Source organism: Bison bison, unplaced genomic scaffold (genome assembly GCF_000754665.1).
Source record: "Bison bison bison isolate TAMUID 2011002044 unplaced genomic scaffold, Bison_UMD1.0 scf7180017864537, whole genome shotgun sequence".
Taxonomy (NCBI): Eukaryota; Metazoa; Chordata; class Mammalia; order Artiodactyla; family Bovidae; genus Bison; species Bison bison.
In genome coordinates, this window is record NW_011495085.1 from 4,793,078 (window position 1) to 4,817,952 (window position 24,875).

The 24,875-nt window shown below is 36.4% G+C and overlaps 1 pseudogene; it reads left to right on the forward strand.

Annotated features, from left to right (window-relative positions):
* Nucleotides 1-8,597: 8,597 nt before the first annotated feature.
* The window catches only part of LOC104982700, a 37,029-nt pseudogene continuing 20,751 nt past the window's right edge, over nucleotides 8,598-24,875 (forward strand).

Consider the following 24,875-nt stretch of genomic DNA (forward strand, 5'->3'; position numbering starts at 1 on the left):
AACAAAATAGAAAGCCTAGAGATAAGTCCACACACCTATGGACACCTTATCTTTCACAAAGGAGGCAAGAATATACAATGGAGAAAATACAATCTCTTTAACAAGTGGTGCTGGGAAAACTGGTCAGCCACTTGTAAAAGAATGAAACTAGAACACTTTCTAACACCATACACAAAAATAAACTCAAAATGGATTAAAGAGCTAAATGTAAGACCGGAAACTATAAAACTCCTAGAGGAGAACATAGGCAAAACACTCTCCAACATACATCACAGCAGGATCCTCTATGACCCACCTCACAAAATATTGTAAATAAAAGCAAAAATAAACAAATGTGACCTAAGCTTCTCCACAACAAAGGAAACTATAAGTAAGGTGAAAAGACAGCCTTCAGAATGGGAGAAAATAATAGCAAGTGAAGCAACTGACAAAGAATTAATCTTTGTCAGCTCAATTCCAGAAAAATAAACGACTCAGTCAAAAAAATGGGCCAAAAAACTAAACAGACATTTCTCCAAAGAAGACATACAGATGGCTAACAAACACATGAAAAGATGCTCAACATCACTCATTATCAGAGAAATGCAAACACATGAAAAGATGCTCAAAATCACTCATTATCATAGAAATGCAAATCAAAACCACAGTGAGGTACCATTTCACGCCAGTCAGATGGCTGCTATCCAAAAATCTACAAGCAATAAATGCTGGAGAGGGTGTGGAGAAAAGGGAACCTTCTTATACTGTTGGTGGGAATGCAAACTAGTACAGCCACTATAGAGAACAGTGTGGAGTTTTCTTAAAAAATTGAAAATAGAACTGCCTTATAACCCAGCAATCCCACTACTGGGCATACACACCAAGGAAACCAGAATTGAAAGAGACACATGTACCCCAATGTTCATCACAGCACTGTTTATAATAGCCAGGACATGGAAGCAACCTAGATGTCCATCAGCAAATGAATGGATAAGAAAGCAGTGGTACATATACACAATGGAATATTACTCAGCCATTAAAAAGAATACATTTGAATCAGTTCTAATGAGGTGGATGAAACTGGAGCCTATTATACAGAGTGAAGTAAGCCAGAAAGAAAAACACCAATACAGTATAATAACACATATATATGGAATTAAGAAAGATGGTAACAATAACCTTGTATGCGAGACAGCAAAAGTGACACAGATGTATAGAACAGTCTTTTGGACTCTGTGGGAGACGGAGAGGGTGGGATGATTTGGGAGAATGGCATTGAAACATGTATATTATCATATGTGAAATGAATTGCCAGTCCAGTTTCAATGCATGATACAGGGTTCTTGGGGCAGGTGCAATGGGATGACCCAGAGGGATGAGATGGGGAGGGAGGTAGGAGGGGGTTCAGGATGGGGAACACATGTACACCCATGGTGGAGTTATGTCAATGTATGGCAAAAACCACTATAATATTGTAAAGTAATTAGCCTCCAATTAAAATAAATAAATTTATATTTAAATAAAAGTCCACCATGCAAAGAAGCATCTTTACTGAAGCTATAGATACCAAATGAAAGCAAGAATTCATATAGGGAGGGAAGTAGAGATAGATGCAGAGATGAGAGAGAGATCGAGATCGATCTGGACCTCTGTCAAAGAGAAGTAAATCAAAATGAAGTTCTACAGGAAGCTATGAAGATTTCTCTAGGACTATGCAACTTGTAGCTGATAGATTCCATTATTACCCATACTCGGTCTCCAAGTCATTGGGTTTGAAAACATCCCAGTGGAAGATGGTAATAAAAAGATGGTGTATCTGTTATCCTGTTTCCATCAGTTATTCACTTGTTAATAGTTACTGCTCAAATTGGGTCAACTTGAGCTTGAAAGCAAGTCTCAAACACACATAGTTCTTTCTTCCAACGGACATTCTAGCATTAGTCTTTACCCTAGTGATTTTTTATTTCAAATCTTTGAAACAGATGTCACAGGGGTCCTTGTTCCTAAGGCTCAAAAATCTGGTGTTTGACCAGGTTGAAGTGTTGGCACAACAGCTTTAGTGAGCTCTTTGCTTACATTTTCTGAGATGATTTTTGAAAAATGTGTGTTTGGGTTGGTGGGATATGTATCATCAAATCTATATATACTCTTGAAAGTAATGACATCCCTGTGGCTTGAAAATAGAAGCAACTGATTCAGTTTTATTGGGTCATTATCATTTGTCACATGATACAAGATATTATATCAAAGTATTTAATATGAAAATAATAAAGAAAAGAACAAAGCACAGTTCTCTAGGAATATAGTTTGTTGTTAGGAAGGAAGAAGTGGATCATAATTTTGAAGTGAGAAAACAGCTGAGTTCCATTGGCCAATGAAACTTCTACCAGCTTGTTTGCCTACATAGTCATGTCACAGTATTTACAGACTCACTGGTTATACTGCAAGAACCACTTCTGGGATCCACAAGAAATATATGATACTTCCCTATACTTTGCCATGGGGCTTCCCAGGTGGCCCAGTGGTAAAGAATCTGCCTGATAATGCAGGAAACACAAAGGATGCAAGTTCAATCCCCAGATGAGGAAGATCCCTTGGAGAAGGAAATGGATACCCATCCCAGTATTCTTCCCTGGGAAATGTTATGGACATAGAAGCCTAGTAGGGTATGAGTTTGCATGAGATTGCAAGAGTCAGACATGACTGAGCACAAACACGCTATTCTTTGCCAGAGTAGAAATTACACTAAATCATCAAGAAAGCCTCCTTCAGATATTTATCTCTATCCTTATGTAATTTTTCCATGGATGAAAAGATACAGGGCAAAATAATCTTTATTTTACAACTTTATTTTTAATTGTGGATTTTGAGAAGAGCATATTATTATTTATTTATTTAAAATATTTGTCAAATTTTGCCAAGTTTTTCTGCATCTACTGAGATTATCATATGACTTATTCCTCGATTTGTTGGTATAGTGTATCACATTAATTGATTTGAAGGTTTTGAAAAATCCTTGCCTCACTAAGATAAATCCCACTTGACCATGGTATATGACCCTATAATGTATTGTTGGATTCTGTTTGCTATAATTTTGTTGAGGATTTTTGCATTTATGCTCATCAATGATATTTTCCTGTACTTTACATTTTTGTGCTACCTTTGGCGTTGTTATCAGGGTGATGGTGGCTTCATAGAATAGACTAGGAAGTGTTCCTTACTCAGCAATTTTTGGAATAGTTTCAGAAATATAGGATTAATTTTCAAAATATATAATGACTCATTCAACTAAATATAAAAACAGACAGCCCAAACAAAAATGGGCAGATCTAAATAGACATTTCTCCAAAGAAGACATACAGATGGCCAACTGGCACATAAAAAGATGCTCAACATTGCTAATTACCAGAAAAGTGAAAATCAAAACTGCAATGGGGTAGAGTTATATTTAATATGCTATTTAGCCTATTATTAACAAAAAACTGTGTTCTAGTTTATTTTGTCTATATCTTATTCAAACAATTGCTTAAATACGAAATGAATTACTGCTGTGTACTCTGTAGCAAATAAAAAAAAAGTCTGTCATCAATTTACATCATGCAATTTGTAATTTGCATTTGCATCCCTGCAAATTCAGTGGCTGTTAAAACTGTGCCAAAATGTCTTGTACTTACACATAAAATAACATTTTATTATACTGGTCTGGAAGGTTCCCTGAGTAGTTGCCAGTTATTTAAATATTATGTGGGAACTACAACAAATCTTTGATTTGGAGAGAGTTTCCATAGCTTGGAAATTTTCTAGCTTCCCTATACACAGATGTGTAAACCAAGAGATGTCCCCCAAAAATATCTATACAAATTTCTGAAGTGTTTGTTATAAGGCAGTTTTCTGCTGAGGTCCATTATGCTGTAGAATATCTACTTCTCTTCTAATCATGATGGTTGCTTATGTTCTGTAAACACATTTTACTAGAAAATGTTCCTAATCAGAGCCTCAGGTCTGTCAATTCACCTCCAGGTTTCACGATCAAAAAAAGGAAGCTGCTTCTGGTGATATGAGATACCCCAGATAATCAGTAGTTTCTGGAGATCCCACTAAGTATAGGTTTTCACGTATAATCTTTCTTTCTGCATACGTTCAATTTGCTCTAAGTTTGAAATTTGGGGTTATTTCAACATTTTAGGTGAAGTCAAATATAGGTTACTTTCAGGAGAAACTTTATTTTTGTAAATAATGCATAAGCTTTATTTACTCTCCCTGCATGCTCCCTCCACACACACACCAAGATCCTTCACCCCAGAAGTAACCCTAAAGTGCCTCTAATTTTCTGAGACTGTGTAGACAAACTTGTCTCTTGTCAAAAACCAGTAGTATTGTAGGGTGTTGGGGCAGATTGGATTTACTACTATGTATGTACGTATATATAACTAAAATTTTGATATAAGAAGAATTTAGGATTCTATTAAAATTTCTCCAACTGTTTGGTAGAACATTAGCAGTTCTGTGCAATGTCTTCATCTTTTCAAAAGAAAATCAGAGCACTATGATGTGGTTTTGCTCTAAAATTTAGAATATTTTACAATTACACATACAGTGAATTTTTACACCACTGGAGATTCATATTTGTAATTTAAGGGTTCTTAGTAATAACTAGGAGAAGGAAATGGCAACCCACTCCAGGTTGTTCTTGCCTGGAGAATCCCAGGGATGGGGGAGCCTTGTGGGCTGCCATCTATGGGGTCGCACAGAGTCGGATACGACTGAAGCGACTTAGCAGCAGTGCCAGAAGCAGTAGTAACTTAGCATGTTTAAAGTAAAACTTATTTTCATAAACTAGATCATAAAATACAATTTAGGTCATACACCATTAATATTTTACCTAATCTATAGAGAAAGATGTTTAGAGGGCAAATATAATTTCTAAAGAGAATTGACTCATTCCCAACATATAACTTGTTAATAATGGAAACTAAAGGTTGTGATTTCCTGAAAGGAAGTTGTTTTTTTTTTTTTTTGCACAATTGAAAAGCAGAATTGTGTTCATGTATCTTGTTGCCTTTTTGTGATTCTACTGTGAAAATAATATAATATACTGGTTCACAGGTATATATTCATGTAAGTACTTTCATTAAAAGTAAAGTTATCTTCAAATAAATGAGGTAATTGTACAACTAGTGTATTCTGTTGGTAAACTACTTTACCGATTGTTATGTATGCTTGGTATTGGAGAAGGAAATGGCAACCCACTCCAGTGTTCTTGCCTAGAGAATCCCAGGGATGAGGGAGCCTGGTGGGCTGCCGTCTATGGGGTCAGACAGAGTCGGACACTACTGAAGCAATTTAGCAGCAGCAGCAGCAGCAGATATATGGAACCAAATTTATTTATGCTCAGAATAACCTTGGTTTTTTAAATCATTTTATATCTTAGCAAGTATTTGACTTACAGTAATGAATGTAGTATGTTAGATTTACATTTAATATATTTAAGGTGAAATAGTCAAATTAGTGGTTAAACACAGTAATATACTTTAATAATTTCCTCAATTCAAATGTCTTTAATTGATTTGCATGTTAAACATCCAATGTAAATATAATAATACAAAATAGTAAAGCTATTTATATAATTGCTGATTTAAACTAAAATCCACCTAAAATAATACATAAATAAAAATTATTTCAATAATCCTGTAAATATAAAAAATGCCTGAAGTTACTTATTTTCCTAAAAACAATGCATCACACCTAAAATGAATTCATGTTGTGACAATAGATACATGAAAAATTGCAAAAAGATAAAATGTTTTTTTCTTTTCTAATATCTGCTTCCATTCATTTTGTTTAGAATGACCAAAATAACTCATTACTTGAGAGGGTGGTGTCTTTCGCCTCAGCTCATTCACTCCATCATGTCTGACTCTGATCCCATGGACTGCAGCATGCCAGGCTTCCCTGTCCATCACCACTCCCTCAGCTTGCTCAAACTCACGTCCATCGAGTTGGCGATGTCATCCAACCATCTCATCTTCTTTCATCCCCTTTTCATCTTGCCTTCAATCTTCCCAGCATCAGGGTCTTTTCCAAAGTGTCAGTTCTTCTCATCAGGTGGCCAAAATATTGGAGTTTCAGCTTCAGCATCAGTCCTTCCAATGAATATTCAGGACTGATTTCATTTAGAACTGACTGGTTTGATCTCCTTGCAGTCCAAGGGACTCTCAAGAGTTTTCTCCAACACCACAGTTCAAAAGCATCAATTCTTCGATGCTCAGTTGAGGTCCAACTCTCACATCCATTCATGACTACTGGAAAAACCATACCTTTGGGTGGACGGACTTTTGTTGGCAAAGTAATGTCTCTGCTTTTTAACATGCTGTCTAGGTTTGTCATAGCCTTTCTTCCAAAGAGCAAGCATCTTTTAATTTCATGGCTGCAGTCACCATCTGCATTGATTTTGGAGCCCCCCAAAATAAAGTCTGTCACAGTTTCCATTGTTTCCCCATCTATTTGCCATGAAGTGACGGGACTGGATGCCATGATCTTAGTTTTCTGAATGTTGAGTTTTAAGCCAGCTTCTTCATTATCCTCTTTCACTTCAAGAAACTTCACTTCAAGAGACTCTTTAGTTCTTCTTTGCTTTCTTCCATAAGGGTGGTGTCATATTGTGCCACTATAAAGGCGGTCTCTCTCCTAGAGGGGTTTATTAATATTTTTTATAACACAGTGGCTGAAAGTCCAAGAGAATTTATATATCAACTACTGTTGTGAAACCTGAACAAGTTATTTAAACTCTATGGGGTTTCCACTTTATCCACACTGTCATTGATGTGGATTTTATCCGTGAATATCAAAAATATATCCACTGACACAATAACAGGCTTCTTGTGCTGAAAACATGAGACAAATTACCAAATTTTGTTGAAACTACCAACAGAAAACAACAGAAAAAAGGTGAAGCACTGGCAGTAAGAATTTTGAAGAAAGAAAGTTTGCTTATAGTACAAGGGATAAAGGAGAAATGTATCATTTTCAGCCTTGGCTGGTAAGGTGTACTTAGGGCAGCTCAGAGATTTTGTCCATCTGTGCATGTCCAAGAATAACCCTGGAGACACTCCAAGTGTTGATTTGGTTTTACAAATAAATTTTAACAAATAGATGAATTTGCAAATATGTAATCTTCAAATAATTAAGATCCATTGTTTTTTTTTTGTAGGAGCACGAGGCTTAATATTAATATATACATATGTCTAAGTTACCCAAATCTAAAAAATAAGAAAGTAGAAAAATAACTAGAAAGATTGTTCCTAGTATTATTTCATCTGCTATCTACACTTATTAATTTTCTAGTTGATGGTAATAAATCCCAAATCTGAGTTTTAGTTCTATATAGGCGCCACTGTTCTGGAGGCAAAGTTCATTGGAAACAGTATTACCTTTATGTCTTTTAACCGAAGATGCAACCAAGAACATTGGAATCTTCACTAGATGCTGCTGCTGCTGAGTTACTTCCATCATGTCTGACTCTGTGTGAACCTACGGACTGTAGGCCACCAGGCTTCTCTATCTATGGGATTCTCTAGGCATGAGTTCTAGAGTGGGTTGCCATTCCCTCCTCTAGGGGATCTTCCCACCCAGGGATCAAACCTGGGTATCCTGCATTACAGGCAGATTCTTCACTGCTGAGCCACCAGGGAATCCCCAGTCTTCACTAGAAGGCCCCTCACACCATTATAAATTGACCAAACTTCCCCCCGAGGCTTTGGAAAAAGTTAATGTTGACATTGTCTGCTTATGAGGATATTTTGCACTCTTTGACAGTTGAGCAAAACTAGACCTGTGGTAGAACAGAATCTTTTTCACCTTCAAGTATGGGATGTTACTTCAACAAAAAATTTGTTTTCTTGGTTTCTTAAATGAATAATGAATTTGCCTTTTTTTTTTTTTTCTATTTAACTTGATGGAAGAAAAACAGGCATTCCAAAATAAGACAGCACTGAATATTTGTAGTTGGAGAAAAATAGTGGAAGCTTCAACAAAATAATTAATTTAGTTTTGTACTTTAGGGCTTCCCAGGTGGTAAAGAATCTGCCTGCAATGCAGGAAACCCAGGTTGATCCCTGGGTTGGGAAGATCCCCTGTAGAAGGGCATGGCAACCCACTCCAGAATTCTTGCATGGAGAATTTCATGGACAGAGGGGCCTAATGGACTACAGTCCATGGGGTCGCAAAGAGTCAGACACAACTGAGCAACTAACATTTTCACTTTCAATGAGATTTTAAGTGTGGCCTAATCCATAGGAAAAAAAAAATGATGTTGAAATTTTGAAAGACTCTATTAAGAGAAAGAAGCAAGTGACATTGGTTGAACCCCTAGGTTGGGAAGATCTCCTGGAAGAGGAAATGGCAACCCACTCCAGTGTTCTTGCTTGCCTGGAAATCCCATAGACAGAGGAGCCTATGGGCTCCCAAAGAGCTGGACATGATTGAGTGACTGATCAGAGAGCACATTAACAGAAAGGAAAGATGCAACCTAGGTAAAAATATTTGCAAGATGCCCATTTGGTAAAGAGGTAGTATTCAAAGTATTCACCAGCACCACAAGTGGCTGAGGCACTGAGATGATGGGTGTGGTGGAGCTGGGAATGTTGATAGCTGAAGATGAAGGTGGTGGCTGTTGGGATTTCAAGAGGCTTGCTGGGGCCAATCTTCCCTTTGGCACTGTCTGCCAACAACAGGCCTGTGGAGCTCCAGGGGATGATATTAACCTGGGTAGGTAGCTGGGTCCAGGCGGTATTGCCTGAATGGTCACCTGGTTTCTGGATCTTTTCCTCACTGCACTTCTTCCAGTTGGCTATCTCCTCTACACCAAAGATGCTCAGAAAACTGTCTCAAGCTGCTCTCAGTTTCTGGACCTGGTTCTTACATGTCATCATTCCTCTTGTCAAGGATGGAGCAGTCTCACTGCTGCAGCCAGAGGGGATCTGGAGCCCAGAGATCATGAATTTCTGCACTTTGCTGCTGGAATCTTCTCCCTCATGATGGGGACACAGTTTGTTTATCCAGAGCAGAGGCTGGAGGCAGGGGCTTGGAAGGTTTTCATTTTTCAATATTAAAAAGGCTCTGTGTACATGGTGGGCTATTCTTTTTAGTGTATGCACTTTATGTTATAATATTTCTCTCAAGGCTGCTTTACCCTTGTTTCTTTGATATATTTACACTACCTTTTATTTCAAAGCATTTCATGTGTAATTAATTAGTTGGTCAGTCATGTCCAAATCTTTGCAACCCCATGGACTGTAGCCCTCCCAGGCTCCTCTGTCCATAGGATTCTCCAGGCAAGAATACTGGAGTGGGTAGCCATTCCCTCCTCCAGGGGATCTTCCTGACCCAGGGATCAAACCTGAGTCTCCTGAATTGCAGGTGGATTCTTTACCATCTAAGCCACCAGGGAAACCCCTAACATACTTCCCTAAATATTTTCTCTTTGATACATGAATGGATTAAGCCTGTTGTTTAGTGTTTGATATTTTCTTATTATCTTTTTGTTATTGATTAGTAACTAATTCAACTGTAGGTAGAGAACACATTTTGTATGATTTCAATTTTTGTACATGTTTTGAAGTTATGTCCCAGGATACAGTGTATATCTTGTTTTAAGTTTGTCAACACTTGAATACATCTACTGCTCCTTTTCATGGAGGGTTGTATGAATTTTGACTGAATCCTGGAGACAAATGTTCTTCTTGAGTTCTTCTGTACTTACTAATCTCTCTCTAGTTGTCGTACCAATTTTTTGAAATGAGTATCAAAATCTTTCAGTTCAGTGCAGTTCAGGTGCTCAGTCGTGTCCTACTCTTGTGACCCCATGATTCTCAGCACGCCAGGCCTCCCTGTCCATCACCAACTCCCCGAGTCTACCCAAAACCATGTCCATTGTGTCAGTGATGCCATCCAACCATCTCATTCTCTGTCATCCCCTTCTCCTCATGCCCTCAATCTTTCTCAACATCAGAGTATTTTCAGAGGAGTCAGCTCTCCACACCAGGTGGCCAAAGTATTGGAGTTTCAGCTTCAACATCAGTACCGCCAATGAACACCCAAGACTAATCTCCTTTAGGATGGACTGGTTAGATCTCCTTGCAGTCCAAGAGACTCTCAAGAGTCTTCTCCAGTACCACAGTTCAAAAGCATCAATTGTTTGGCACTCAGATTTCTTTATAGTCCAACTCTCACATCCATACATGACTACTGGAAAATCCATATCCTTGACTATATGGACTTTTGTTGGCATAGTAATGTCTCTGCTTTTTAATATGCTGTCTAGGTTGGTCATAACTTTCCTTCCAAGGAGTAAGTGTCTCTTAATTTCATGGCTGCAATCACCATCTGCAGTGATTTTGGAGCCCAGAAAAATAAAGTTAGTCACTGTTTCCACTGTTTCTCCATCTATTTGCCATGAAGTGATGGGACTGGATGCCATGATCTTAGTTTTCTGAATGTTGAGTTTTTAGCCAACATTTTCACTCTCCTCTTTCAATCTCACCAAGAGGCTCTTTAGTTCTTCTTCACTTTCTGACATAAGGGCTGTGTCATCTGCATATCTGAAGTTATTGATATTTCTCCCAGCAATCTTGATTCCAGCTTGTGCTTCTTCCAGTTCAGCGTTTCTCATGATGTACTCTGCATATAAGTTAAATAAGCAGGGTGATAATATACAGCCTTGACATACTCCTTTTCCTATTTGGAACCAGTTTGTTGTTCCATATCCAGTTCTAACTGTTGCTTCCTGACCTGCATAAAGGTTTCTCAAGAGGAAGGTCAGGTGGTGTGGTATTCCCATCTCTTTCAGAATTGTCCACAATTTATTGTGATCCACACAGTCAAAGGCTTTGGCATAGTCAATAAAGCAGAAGTAGATGTTTTTCTGGAACTCTCTTGCTTTTTTGATGATCCATCGGATGTTGGCAATTTGATCTCTGGTTCTTCTGCCTTTTCTAAAAACAGCTTGAACATCTGGAATTTCATGGTTCACATATTGCTAAAGCCTGGCTTGGAGAATTTTGAATATTACTTTATTAGTGTGTGAGATGAGTGCAATTGTGTGGTAGTCTGAGCATTCTTTGGCATTACCTTTCTTTGGGATTGGAATGAAAACTGACTTTCCTGTGGCCACTGCTGAGTTTTCCAAATTTGCTGACGTATTGAGTGCAGCAGTTTCAGAGTATCATCTTTTAAAATTTGAAATAGCTCAACTGGAATTCCATCACTTCCACTAGCTTTGTTCGTAGTGATGCTACCTAAGACCCACTTGACTTCACATTCCAGGATGTCCTGCTGTAGGTGAGTGTGAGTGATCACAGGTCGTTAAGATTCTTTTATTTTTGTACTGTTCTTCTGTGTATTCTTGCCACCTCTTCTTAATATCTTCTGCTTCTGTTAGGTCCATACCATTTGTGTCCTTTATTGAGCCCATCTTTGTATGATATGTTCCCTTGGTATCTCTAATCTAAAGTTAATCAAATCTAAATCAAATCTAATCTTAAGTTAATCACAATCTTTACCTTTAACCAAATATGGATATCTGTATTTCTCCTTCAGTTTGATTAGATTTTACTTTGTATAGTTTTCATCTCTATAGCTAAGTGCATGCCCACGTATGTGTTCTCTGTTTTTAAGATGGATTGACAGTTACGATGCAATCCCTCTCCCTACCTAGTGACTTTCTTTGCTCTGAAGTTGAATTTATTTGATATTAATATAGTCACTTTGGCTTTCCTTTGATTAATATTTGCATAAGATTTTTTCGTTATCTTATTTCAACCTCCTATATAATTATATTTGAAGAGAGTTACTTGCCACTGGCATATTATTGGGTCATATTTTTTGATCCACCTTATTAATAGCTGTATTCTATCTGATACATTCAGATCATTTTCCATTTCATGTGATTTTTGATAAATTAGAACTTAATTCTGCATTTTTTACATATATACAATATAATATATACAATATGTATATATATATATATATATATATATATATAATAACTTCTGTTATTCCTCTCTAGGCTTTCTTTTTCCTAACTTTGAACTACTTACTTGAACCAATTTTTAGAATTCTATTTTGATTTATCTATAGTGCTTCTGAGTGTTTTTCTTTGTACAGCTTTATTGATGATTTTTTATGTATTACACTATTTATATACTTCAATTTTCACAGTCTATTGCTGTCATTTCATCAGCTTGTTTGAAAAGTTGAAGGCTTTCTTCCATTTATGGGCTTTTACTCTCCTTTAAAAAAAATAATTTTCTTAACTGTATCCTGTGTATATACATAGAATCACACCAGTCGGTATTGTAATTTTTACTTCTGCCACCAAAAATAATTTAGAAGACTCATGAGAAAGTTTTCTATTGTATTCATTACTCTTTTGCTAACTGTCTTTCTCCTTTCCTGATATCCCAGTTTCTTTTTTATCATTCTTTTCCTGTTAGAAAACTTCCAGCCATTCTTTTAGGGTAAGTTTGTTGGTAACTAATTCTCTTAGTTTTCCTTATCTGAGAATATCTTGATTTCCCCTCTAGTCCAAAAGGATATTTTCACTACGCATGAGATTGTTGACAGTTCTATTATTTCAGCACTTAAATACTTTTCTTCTGGCCTCAATGTTTGGAGATGAGAAATCTACTGTCTTCTAATTTAATTCTCATTTAGGCAAAATGTCATTTTTCTTTGACTATATTCAAGACTGTTTTTCTCTTTAGTTGTTGGGAGCTTAATTATAAAGGATCTTGTTAAGTATGTTTTAGGTTTATTCTGTTTGGAATAACATAATTCACTCACCTTCTTAAACTTGTAGGTTTATAAGATTTTTTTTCCCCCAAATTGGAAAGTTTTCTTCCATTATTATTTGCAATCCTTTATTATTGCCTTTTTTCTCCTTTTCATTTGGAATATATGAAGTAAAAAGAAAACTCAGAGAACTCATCATCATGTTATTCTGTAGATCCTCAAGTTTTTTGCACCTTTTAGAGTAGTCTTATGCTTGATTTCTATATAACTGTTCAAGACTTTTCATTGTACTTATGAAGAAAGGTATAACATTTCATCTTTTCAGAAGTAGAAGTTCATCTCTTTACTTTTAGTCTATTTTAGTCTTTATATTTTAAATTAGTTTTTTTATAGACCTCACACAGTTGTTTATATAAATTCAATCTCTTTCTTTTATTTTTTTTTCTTCTAATTTTATTTTATTTTTAAACTTTACATAATTGTATTAGTTTTGCCAAATATCTTTTAATTAGTATCTTTAGGCCATTCATATTTAATGTTGGATAAACATAAATATGTTTGTAATTGTTTTATATTTATTGACAGAGGCATTTTTTGCTCTTTTATCTAGTTTTAATTGAGCATTTTATAGGATTCCATTTTAGCTCCTTTCTAGCATATCAGTTGCCTAGACTTTACAATATTCATTTTCATTTTTTAACTAATGTAACATTATTTCCTGTGTAATTGAGATACTTTACAACAGAATGTTCCCAATCTTTCCCTCCCATTCTTTGAGTCATTGTTGTCATTCATTTTATTAATACTTTCCATGTGCTATAATCACCAATTGTTTCTATTTATGATTTAGAATAATATTGTATTCATTGGAATACCTACTTAGAATCAACAGGATTTTTTGTTTGTTTGTCTGTTTGTTTTTTTACTACCTAAGCTTTGGAAATGTTCCTCCAAATTATTTTTGAATTTTATTTTGATAAGTGTTTGGGGATATTATTGACCTTTGACAAATACTATAATTGTTAATGATTTTGTTTTTATCATGCAAACTCTGAATAATTTGAGTAGTTTCTGTTGGTTCTCGCTCCTATCATTTATCCAGGAAGAATATCAACTTCATTGTTTGATCATTGTGCATGAACACAAGGATGGCAATTTATTAGCAAGATGCTATAGTTCTTAGTCTTCACTGTGGTCTCACAAATTATTTGTTAGTCACTCAGCTGCATCCGGCTCCCATGAACTGTAGCCTGCCAGGGTCCTCTATCCCTGGGATTCTCCAGACAAGAGTATTGGAGTGGGTTTCCATTCCCTTCTTCAAATTATAATCCTTAACAGAACATCTTCCTAAGGACTTCAAGCCTAAAAAGATGATTCCCCTGCAGAATCTAATGATCTGTCAATCATGGTCATTCTGCTGGCTGAGTAACACAGGAGAAAGGGAAGATGAGTGGACACTCCGAGTGCCATCTCCTCCATACCACTTTTAAAACACGTTTATTAGTAAAGATTTGTGTAAATCAAAATTATATTTGAAAGGTGAAAATTATTTATAATTTATAAAATTTCAGATACATAATTATATTCAATCATGTAATGTGTAAGTGGCATTGAAAATAATCCTCTAGTTTTATCTTCAAAGTATTTATTTTCATGTTTAAAAAGAGCCAGTTATTTGAGAGAAATTATTTAAAAAACTAATTTCATGACAGGAGAAACTATCCTAGTTATAGTATGTCCTCTAATTTTGCGAGAAATCAGCCTTCAGATTTTCATTCCCTTTAGGCAATCAGGATCTCATTATTGAGACCACCTATGGATGGTGTGATTGAAATTTTGCATCTGTGCATAATCACCTCATTATGTTGATCTTTCAATGTAAATCTCTAGACCATCATGGACATTAAAAAAGCTTAGGAAGTTCTATTTTAGCCCTGAATTGCTCATATTTCGTTTTAGCCCCAAATAAATCTGAAACACTACTAAGATATCTATTTTCTCTCAAAGTTTAAAATATTGTACTCTGAAGTTCCTATGATTGACACATGAAGCTAGAGTATCAGGTAATGTCATACTTGGAAAATTTTGGTTTTAAATAATGTGTTATCTTGCTTATTGATTTTAAGGTCTTAACATTTTGCAGTTCATACCATCCTATGTTATTTTGTCAGTGTGTCATTAGTTTGCAAATTAGTGGGATTTTTCTTCATTACCCTCTGAGATGAGAATATTATTGAACATAAGAATTCAGTTTTATATCAAACAAAATTAGTTTTATAGTAAAAGAATTGAGTTCCACCACTTAACATGCTAAAATATTGTATTAAATGAGGAAAATCATCTTTAAAGGGCACCATAACTACTCTCTCATTTGTTGTAATTTCATTTAATTATTATAGATAGTATTGTAAATTTTTATATTTACATTTTTAAAAATTACTTTTAAAACAATCATCAAACCTTGGTTTGTTAAGAAGCATTTTTTAAATTGGCAATTAGATATACAAAAGATATAACTTCCCTGAACAAAAGTTCATGGAAGTTGCATTATAAGTTTAATTACATTTCAATTAAAACTCAGAATTGTTTACTATAATAAAGTCTATATTATAAATATAACATTAGTGATAGCAGTTTTAAAAATAATTATTAAGATAAAATAACTAACTCAATTTAATAAATACCTTTCCTGTTGGCTCAGTGGTAAACAATCCTCCTCCCAGTGCAGGAGAGTTGGCTTTGATCTCTGGGTTGGGAAGATCCCAAATAGTAGTAACTGCTGTTCTTCCCTAGGAATTCTAGGAATTCCCAGTATTCTTCCCTAGGAAATCCCATGGACTGAGGAGCGTACAATGTACGTGAACTGAGAACTTTCAGATGTACAAGCTGCATTTAGAAAAGGCAGGGGAAACAGAGATCAAATTCCCAACATCTGTCAGATAACACAAAAAGCAAGAGAATTCCAGAAAAAAGCATCTACTCTGCTTCACTGACTGTATTAAAGCCTTTGACTGTATGGATCATAACAAACTGTGGAAAATTCTTCAAGAAATTGGAATAACAGACCACCTTTCCTGCCTCCTGAGAAAACTGGTCAAGAAGCAATAGTTAGTACCAGACAAGGAACAACAGATTGGTCCAAAATTGGGAAAGGAGTATGTCAAGGCTGTATATTGTCATCCTGCTTACTTAATTTCTGTGTAGAGTACATCATGCCAAATGCAGGGCTTGATGAAGCACAAGCTGGAATCAAGATTGCCAGGAGATATATCAGTAGGCTCAAATATGCAGAGGACACCACCCTTATGACAGAAAACTAAGAGGCAGTAAAGAACCCTTTTGATGAAGGTGAAAAAGGAGAGTGAAAAATCTGGCTTAAAACTCCACATTCAGAAAAATAAGATCATGACATCTAATCCCATCATTTCATTGTAATTAGATGAGGAAACAATGGGAACTGTGACAGACTTTATTTTCTTGGGATCCAAAATCACTATAGACAGTGACTGCAGCCATGAAAATAAAAGACACTTGCTCCTTGGGAAAAAAGTTATGACAAACATAGACAGGGCATTGCAAAGCAGAAACATCGCTTTGCCAACAAAGATCCATTTAGTTAAAGCTATGGTTTTTCCAGGAGTCATTATGGATGTGAAAGTTGGACCAAAAAAAAGCCTGAGCACCGAAGAATGTATGCTTTGGAACTGTGGTGCTGGAAAAGACTCTTGAGAGTCCCTTGAACAGCATGAAGATCAAACCAGTCAATGCTAAAGGAAATCAGTCCGAGTGTTCATGGAAAGGACTGATGCTGAAACTGAAGCTCCAATACTTTGGCCACCTGACTCATTGGAAAATACCCTGATGCTAGGAAAAATTGAGGGCAGGAGGAGAAGGGGGGCAACAAGGTATAAAATGGTTGGATGGCATCAACAATTTAATGCACAGAAGTTTGAGCAAATTCTGGGAGATAGTTAATGAAGGACAGGCAAGCCTGATTTGCTGCAGCTCTTGGGGTCACAAAGTGTGGGACACAACTGAACAACAGTAACAACATGTGAGGACTTAGCTCCCTGACCAGAGATGGAATCTACATTACTGCGTTGGAAAGGGAAGGCTTAACCACTGGAACACCAGAGAAGCCCCCATTTTGAGTTAATTTTTTGTGAAAGGTATAAGGTCTGTTTCTAAATTCATTGCTTTTCATGTGGATATCAAGTTGTCCCAATTTAAAGAAACTTTCTTTGCTCCATTTTATTGCCTTTGAAGTGAAAGTGAAAGTATTACTCGCTTAGTACTGACTCTTACAGACCCCATGGACTATAGCTCACCAGGCTCCTCTGTCCATGGAATTCTCTAGGCAAGAATATTGGAGTGGGTAGCCATTCCCTTCTCCACAGGAGTTTCCTAACACAGGGATTGAACTCAAGTCTCCTATATTACAGGCAGATTCTTTACCATCTGAGCCACCAGTAAAAGATCAGTAGTCTATATTTATCAGGGTTTATTTCTGTACTTCCTATTCTGTATCATTGATCTGTTAGTCCTTTCTATTGCCAGTACCACACTGTCTTGATTACTGTAGCTTTGTATTAATCCTGAAATTGGTTGGTGTCACACTTCCAACTTTATCCTTCTTTAATATTGCGTTGGCTAATCTTGGTCTTTTGCCTCTCCATACACATGTTGGTGGAGCAGTGGTAAGGAACCCACCTGCCAATGCAGGATACACAAAAGACACTTCTATCCCTGGGCCAGAAAGATTCCCTGGAATAGGAAATGGCAACCCACTTCAGTATTCTGGCCCAAAAAATTCCACAGACAGGAGACTGGCAGGCTATAGTCCATGAGGTCTCAAAGAGTCAGACATGACTGAGCATGAGCACATATGTGCTATAAGTGGTATTGGACTTTTACTTAAAATTCCACTTGATGAAACATAGAAAACCATTGACTTTTGTATATTAATCTTTATTCTGCCATGTTGCTATAACTGCTTATTAGTTTCTGAAATTTTCTGTCATCCTTTCAGTTATTCTAAATCGACAATTATGTCATCTGTGACCAAAGACAGTTTTACTTCCTCCTTCCCAATCACAAAAATATTTTTTCTTCTTGTTTTATTATAATATCTAGGACTTCCAATATGATGTTAAAAAGGAGTGGTGAGAAGGCAAATCCTTATCTTTATACTTGATCATATTAGAGAACTTCAAGTATCTCATGATTAAGCATGATATTAGCTATATATTTTTTGCAAATAATCTTTATCAGGTTGACAAAGTATTCCTGAATTCCTAGCTTGCTGAATGTTTTTATCATAAGTGGTGTTTTATTTTTTTTTCAAATTCTTTTCTTCATCTATTATATAAGAATTTATTTTTCTTTCTCAGCTTATTGATATAAGAGGTTATATTAATTAATATTTAAAAATGGAATTAGCCTTTAATACCTGGGATGAATCCCACTTGGTCATGGTGTATAATTATTTTTATACATCATTAGACTCTATTTCACATAGGACATTTGACACAGAGCATTGACATGAAACCACCCTTATGGCAGAAAGTGAAGAGCAACTAAAGAGCCTGTTGATAAAAGTGAAAGAGAAGAGTGAAGAAGCTGGCTTAAAACTCAACATTCAAAAAACTATGATTATGGCATCCAATCCCATCTCATCAAATCAATGGGGAAACAATGGAAACTGTGACAGACTTTATTTTCTTGGGCCCCAAAATCACTGCACATGGTGACTGCAGCCATGAAATGAAAACACCCTTGCTCCTTGGAAGAAAAGGCATGACAAACCTAGACAGCATATTAAAAAGCAGAGACATTACTTTGCCATTAAAGGTCCATATAGTCAAAGCTATGGTTTTTCTAGTAGTCATGTATATATGTGAGAGTTGGACTACTGTCACCCTGCTTATTTAACTTATATGCAGAGTAAATCATGAGAAACGCTGGGCTGGAAGAAACACAAGCTGGAGTCAAGATTGCCGGGAGAAATATCAATAATCTCAGATATGCAGATGACACCACCCTTATGGCAGAAAGTGAAGAGGAACTCAAAAGCCTCTTGATGGAAATGAAAGTGGAGAGTGAAAAAGTTGGCTTAAAACTCAACATTCAGAAAACGAAGATCATGGCACCCGGTCCCACCACTTCATGGGAAATAGATGGGGAAACAGTGAAAACAGAGTCAGACTTTATTTTTCTGGGCTCCAAAATCACTACAGATGGTGACTGCAGCCATGAAATTAAAAGACGCTTACCCCTTGGAAGGAAAGTTATGACCAACCTAGATAGCATATTGAAAAGGAGAGACATTACTTTGCCAACAAAGGTTCATCTAGTCAAGGCTATGGTTTTTCCTGTGGTCATGTATGGATGTGAGAGTTGGACTGTGAAGAAGGCTGACTGCCGAAGAATTGATGCTTTTGAACTGTGGTGTTGGAGAAGACTCTTGAGAGTCCCTTGGACTGCAAGGAGATCCAACCAGTCCATTCTGAAGGAGATCAGCCCTGGGATTTCTTTGGAAGGAATGATGCTAAAGCTGAACCTCCAGTACTTTGGCCACCTCATGCGAAGAGTTGATTCATTGGAAAAGACCCTGATGCTGGGAGGGATTGGGGGCAGGAGGAGAAGGGGACGACAGAGGATGACATGGCTGGATGGCATCACTGGCTCGATGGACGTGAGTCTGAGTGAACTCCGGGAGTTGGTGATGGACAGGGAGGCCTGGCGTTCTGCAATGCATGAGGTCGCAAAGAGTCGGACACGACTGAGCGACTGATCTGATCTGATCTGGACTATAAAGAAAGCTGAGCACTAAGAATTGACACTTTTGAACTGTGGTGTTGGAGAAGACTCCTGAGAGTCCCTTGGATTGCACGGAGAAAATAGTCAATCCAAAGGAAATCAACCCTGAATATTCATTGGAAGGACTGATGCTAAAGCTGAAGCTCCAACACTTTGGCCACCTGATATGAAGAGCAGATTTGTTCGAAAAGACCCTGATGCTGGAAATGACTGAAGGGAGGAGAAGGGGAGGACAGGATGAGATGGTTGAAAGGCATCACCAACTCAATGGACATGAGTTTGAGCAAGCTCCAGAAGATGGCGAAGGATAGGGAAGCCTGGTGAGCTGCAGTCCATGGGGTCTCAAAGAGTTGGACACAATTGAGCAATGGAACAACAGTAACAACAGATTCTATTTGCTGACAGTTGTGTTTAGAATTTTACATCTATGTTCATGAAAGACATTGGTCTGTATTTCTCTGGTAAAATTTGTAATTTTAGTGTAATGCTGACCTCATAGAATGTGCTAAAAGTAGTTTTTATGTTTCTATCCTCTGAAAAAAATGAGGTAGAATTGCTATAATTTCTTCCTTAAGTGTTTAATAGAATTCATCAACGAATCCAATTGTTTTTTGTGCTCTCTGTTTTGTAAGGTTGTTAATTACCGATTCATTTTAAATGATTTAGGCCTAATTCAACACATCTACATATTCTTGGGTGTGTTATGGCAGATTGTCTTTCTAGGAATTAGTCCATTTCATCCATATTATCAACTATGTGGGCATAGTTGTTTAATTTCTTTATTATCCTTTTCATTTCCATGGTATCTGCAGTAAATTTCCTTCTTTCACTTTTGATATTATCAATAGCAGTTTGCGTCTGCTTTCTTTTTTTCTTTGTTATCCTAGTTAAAAGCTAAGTTGCTTCAGTTGTGTCCGACTCTTTGTGACCCTATGGACAGTAGCCTGCCAGGCCCCTCTGTCCATGGGATTTTCTAAGCAAAAATACTGAAATGGATTGCCATTTCCCTCTCCAGGTTAAGAGATTATTAATTTTATCAGTTTTTTTCAAAGTATCACCTTTTTGTTCTGATGATTTTCTGTACCGATTTTTTGTTTTCAACTTATGCTTATTTTGAATTTATTTATTTTTTTAAATTTTATTTTACTTTTTAACTTTACAATATTGTATTGGTTTTGCCATATATCAACATGAATCTGCCACAGGTATACACGTGTTCCCCATCCTGAACCCTCCTCCCTCCCCATTTAATTTGCTCTTATTTTGCCATTTTTTTATGGTGGAAAATTCTTCTATTGTTGGAATTTAGATCTTTCGTCTTTTATACTATGTACATTTAATGCTATAAAAGTTCCTCTAGCACTTCTTTTGCTGTATTCCTCAAATTCTGATAAATTGCTTTTACTTTTTCATTCAAAAGTATATATATTTTTAATTTTTCTTGAAATTTTATTTGACCCACGTGTCATTTGGAAGTGTGTTGTTTAATCTCCTTGTATTTGGGACTTTTCCAGTTATCTTCATATAACTAATTATTTTTGGTTTAATTTCTTGTAGTTTGAGAGCAGACATTGCATTATTTCTATTCTTTTAAATTTGCTGTGTTCTGTGGCTCACAGTGTGGTCTATCTTTGTGAATGTCTCATGTGTGCTTGAGAAAAATGTGCATTCTGCTATAGTTGGATGAAGTGCTTTCTAGATGTCAATTTTATCCATTTAATTGGGAGTGTTGGTTTTTTTTTTTTTTTGCAATTGCCCTATAGTTGCTTTATAATGTTGTGTTAGTTTTTGCTGTACAACAAAGTGAGTCAGCTGTATGTATACATATATCCCCTCTTTTTTTTGGATTTCCATCCCATTCGGGTCACCACAGGGCATTGAATATAATTCCCTATGCTATACAATAGGCCCTCATTAGTTATCTATTTTATACTTAGTATCAATAGTGTATAGTGTTTGGTGGTTTCAGCTGTATCTTACTGATTTTCTGGCTGCTAGATCTGTGCATCTGGCAGAGGGTGTTAACGTTTCTAACTATGACAGTGGGTTCATCTGTTTCTCTGTAAGTCCTACCTGGTTTTCACTCACATTGTTTGATACTCTGTTGTTAGGCATATGCATGTTAAGAATTGTCATGTCTTAAAAATTAATCCCTTTATCATTATGTAAGTCCTGTGTCTCTGACTTTCCTTGGTGTCAGTTCTGTCTGAAATTATAAATGAATATATAACTGAAAGTATAACTACTCTTGCTTTCTCTTTATTTGTGTTGTTGCTCAGTCATGTCAGACTCTGTGACCCCATGGACTGCATTACGCCAGGCTTCCCTGCCCTTCACCATCTCCCGGAGTTTGCTCAAACTCATGTCCATTGAGTCAGTGTTGCCATGCAACCATCTCATCCTTTGTCATCCCTTCTCCTTCTGCCTTCAATCTTTCCCAGCATCAGGATCTTTTCTAATGAGTGGCTCTTCACGGCAGATGACCAGAGTATTGGGCTTCAGTATCAGTCCTTCCAATAAATATTCAGAATGGATTTCCTTTAGGATTGACTGGTTTGATCTCCTTTCATTTGTGTTAGTATGGTATTTTTTCTCCATCCATTTGCTCTTAATCTATGTATATCTGTATTTAAAGTGTGTTTCCTATAGACATATGGTTGAGTCATGGTTTTTGATCCTCTGTGGCAATATCTGTCTTAACTGGTACAGTTAGGCCATTGACATTCAAAGTGATTATTAATAGAGCTGGACTAGTACCTACCGTATTAGTTCCTGTTTCCTCTTTGTTCCCTTGTTCTTTGTTACTGCTTTTGTTCGTCACTCCTTTTGGGCCTTTTGTGATTTTATATGATTCCATTTCTCTCCTAGGGCTTCCCTGATAGCTCAGTTGGTAAAGAACCTGCCTGCAATTAAACCAAAATGTTGTCTCCTTAGTCACCTGTATTTTTGAGCATGTAATATGATTCTATTTTCTCTTTTAGTATTTCAGTTATATTTATTTTTTCACTTTCTTAGTGGTTGTTTTAGAGTTTTCAGGATACATTTATGACATCCCAATCTACTTTCAACTAGGACTGTACAACTTCCCAGGTAATGTGCACATCTTTTGAGACTAACCCTAATTTCCTTTCATTCCTTATACCATTGTTGTCATCATTTCACTTATAACAAGGATAAATTACCATATATATGACATATACATAAGCATACATAGTTGAATATCATATTGCTGTTTTTATTTTCAACAGACTGTTATCTATTAAATCTATTAAAAATAAGAAAAATGAAAGTCTTTTTTTTTTTTAATTTTATCTTCATATATATTCCTCTTTCATGCTCTTCCTGTATGTAGATCCGGGGTTATAACTTATTTTCCTTCTTTCTTTTGAACTTATTTTAACTTTTCTCTCAAGGCAAGTCTACTAGGAACAAATTCTTTCAATTTTTGTTGGTCAGAGAAAGTCTATTTTTCCTTCACCTTTGAAAGATAATTGCCTAGCATACAGAATCTAATTTGGTGGTTGTTGTCTACCAACACTGTAAATATTTCTGTTTATTCTCTTCTTGTTTTCATGTTTTCCAAAGAGAAGTTGTATGTTATTCTTTGTTCTTCTCTAGGGAAAGTGCATTTTTCCTCTACCTTGTTTTAGAAGATTTTTGTTTATTTTTGATTTTGTATAATTTGAAAAACATGTACTGTGCTGAGGTGTAATTTATTTTATTATTATTTTTAAATTTATCCTTCTTAGTATTCTCTTGTTACTGAATTGAGCCTAAGGGACCTTATTCTCAGGTCTAGCCCAGCCTCTGAGTGGGAAAGTTCTTTTCTCATTCTAGTTTGAGGAAGTAAATAACAAAACAAAAACTGAGATCAATACAGCACAAACTTTATTCAGTGGTCAAAGAATGGAGAAGTAGAAACTAAGTTCACAGATAAACTTCTCCCACCTGGAGAGAGAGATTTAATTATGAAGAGTAGAGACAAAGGGTGGAAGAGTAAGAGTGAAGCTAATGATGGGGAGACATGATAATCAGTCTGTGCGGAAGGGGCAGGGCTTTTTCTAGGAACAGGGTGTCCCTCAGTTTTTGCCTTTTTGTGATACTTAGTGTCTGGTCCTGGCTACTGGTATGTGTGTCATTTAATATGCAAATATAGTAGCACCGTGCATAAAGAGACTCAGGATCTGTTGCAGGTCTGATTTGTTGCCATCTTGGTCCCAGCTGGTCCTATATGGTGTGGGCTTTTTGTAGATACCTTTCTTGTCTGTGTACCCCTTCCTTAAAGATTTACGTTAAACTCTGGAGAAGGGTGGGGTTTTAAACAAATAATTGGAGAAGTTCTGGCAACACTGTGAGCTTCTTGGATTTTTGGTCTTGTGTCAGATATTAATTTGGAGAAATTATCAATTTTTGTTTCAAATATTTCTTCTGTTTTTCTTTTTGTTTTCCCTTTTTCTTCTCTTCCTGGAGTTTACATGCATATCTGTTGTAGTTGTCCCACAATCCTTGGAGTCTCACATCAGTTTTGTCAGTCATTGTTCTCTTTGCTGTTCGGTTTCTGAGGAGTCTAGTGACACATTCTCAAGCTCAGAGAGTCTATCCTCACCCATGCAGTCACCGAAAGAGCCCATCATAGACAGTCTTTATTTCTGTTCCCCTCTTTTTTTCTATCTCTGTCATTTACTTTGGGTCTGTTCTTATGATTTCCATTCCCCTGCTTATATATTTTTTTTTTTTTTGTTTTTACTATATTACTTTTATTAGATTAAAAAGCAAATCAATTTTCTAATCTACTTATATTTTTATCTGTTTTTGCATGCATCTGCTCTATCCATTAGAGTGTTTAGCATATTCACAGTCTAATCATATCAGTACCCCTGCCATGCCTGGTTCTGATGCTTGCTCTGTCTCTTTAATTTTTTTTTTTTTTTTTGCCTTTTAGTATGTATTGTATTTTTTTCATGATAGCCAGATGTGATGTACTGGTCAAAAGAAACTTCTTTAAATAGACCTTTAGTAAAGTGGTAATGAGGTATGAGAGGAGAGAAAGCATCCTGTAGTCCTAGTTAGTAAGTCGTGTCCGATTCTTTGTGACCCCATGGACTATAGCCTGCAAGGCTGCTTGATCCATGGGATTTCCCAGGCAAGAATACTGGACTGGGTTGCCATTTCCTTCTCTGGGGGGTCTTCCCCACCCAGAGATTGAATCTATGTCTCTAGTATTGGCAGGTGGATTCTTTACTGCTAAACCACCAGGAAAAACCCTCCAAATCAGTTTAGGTCTGATC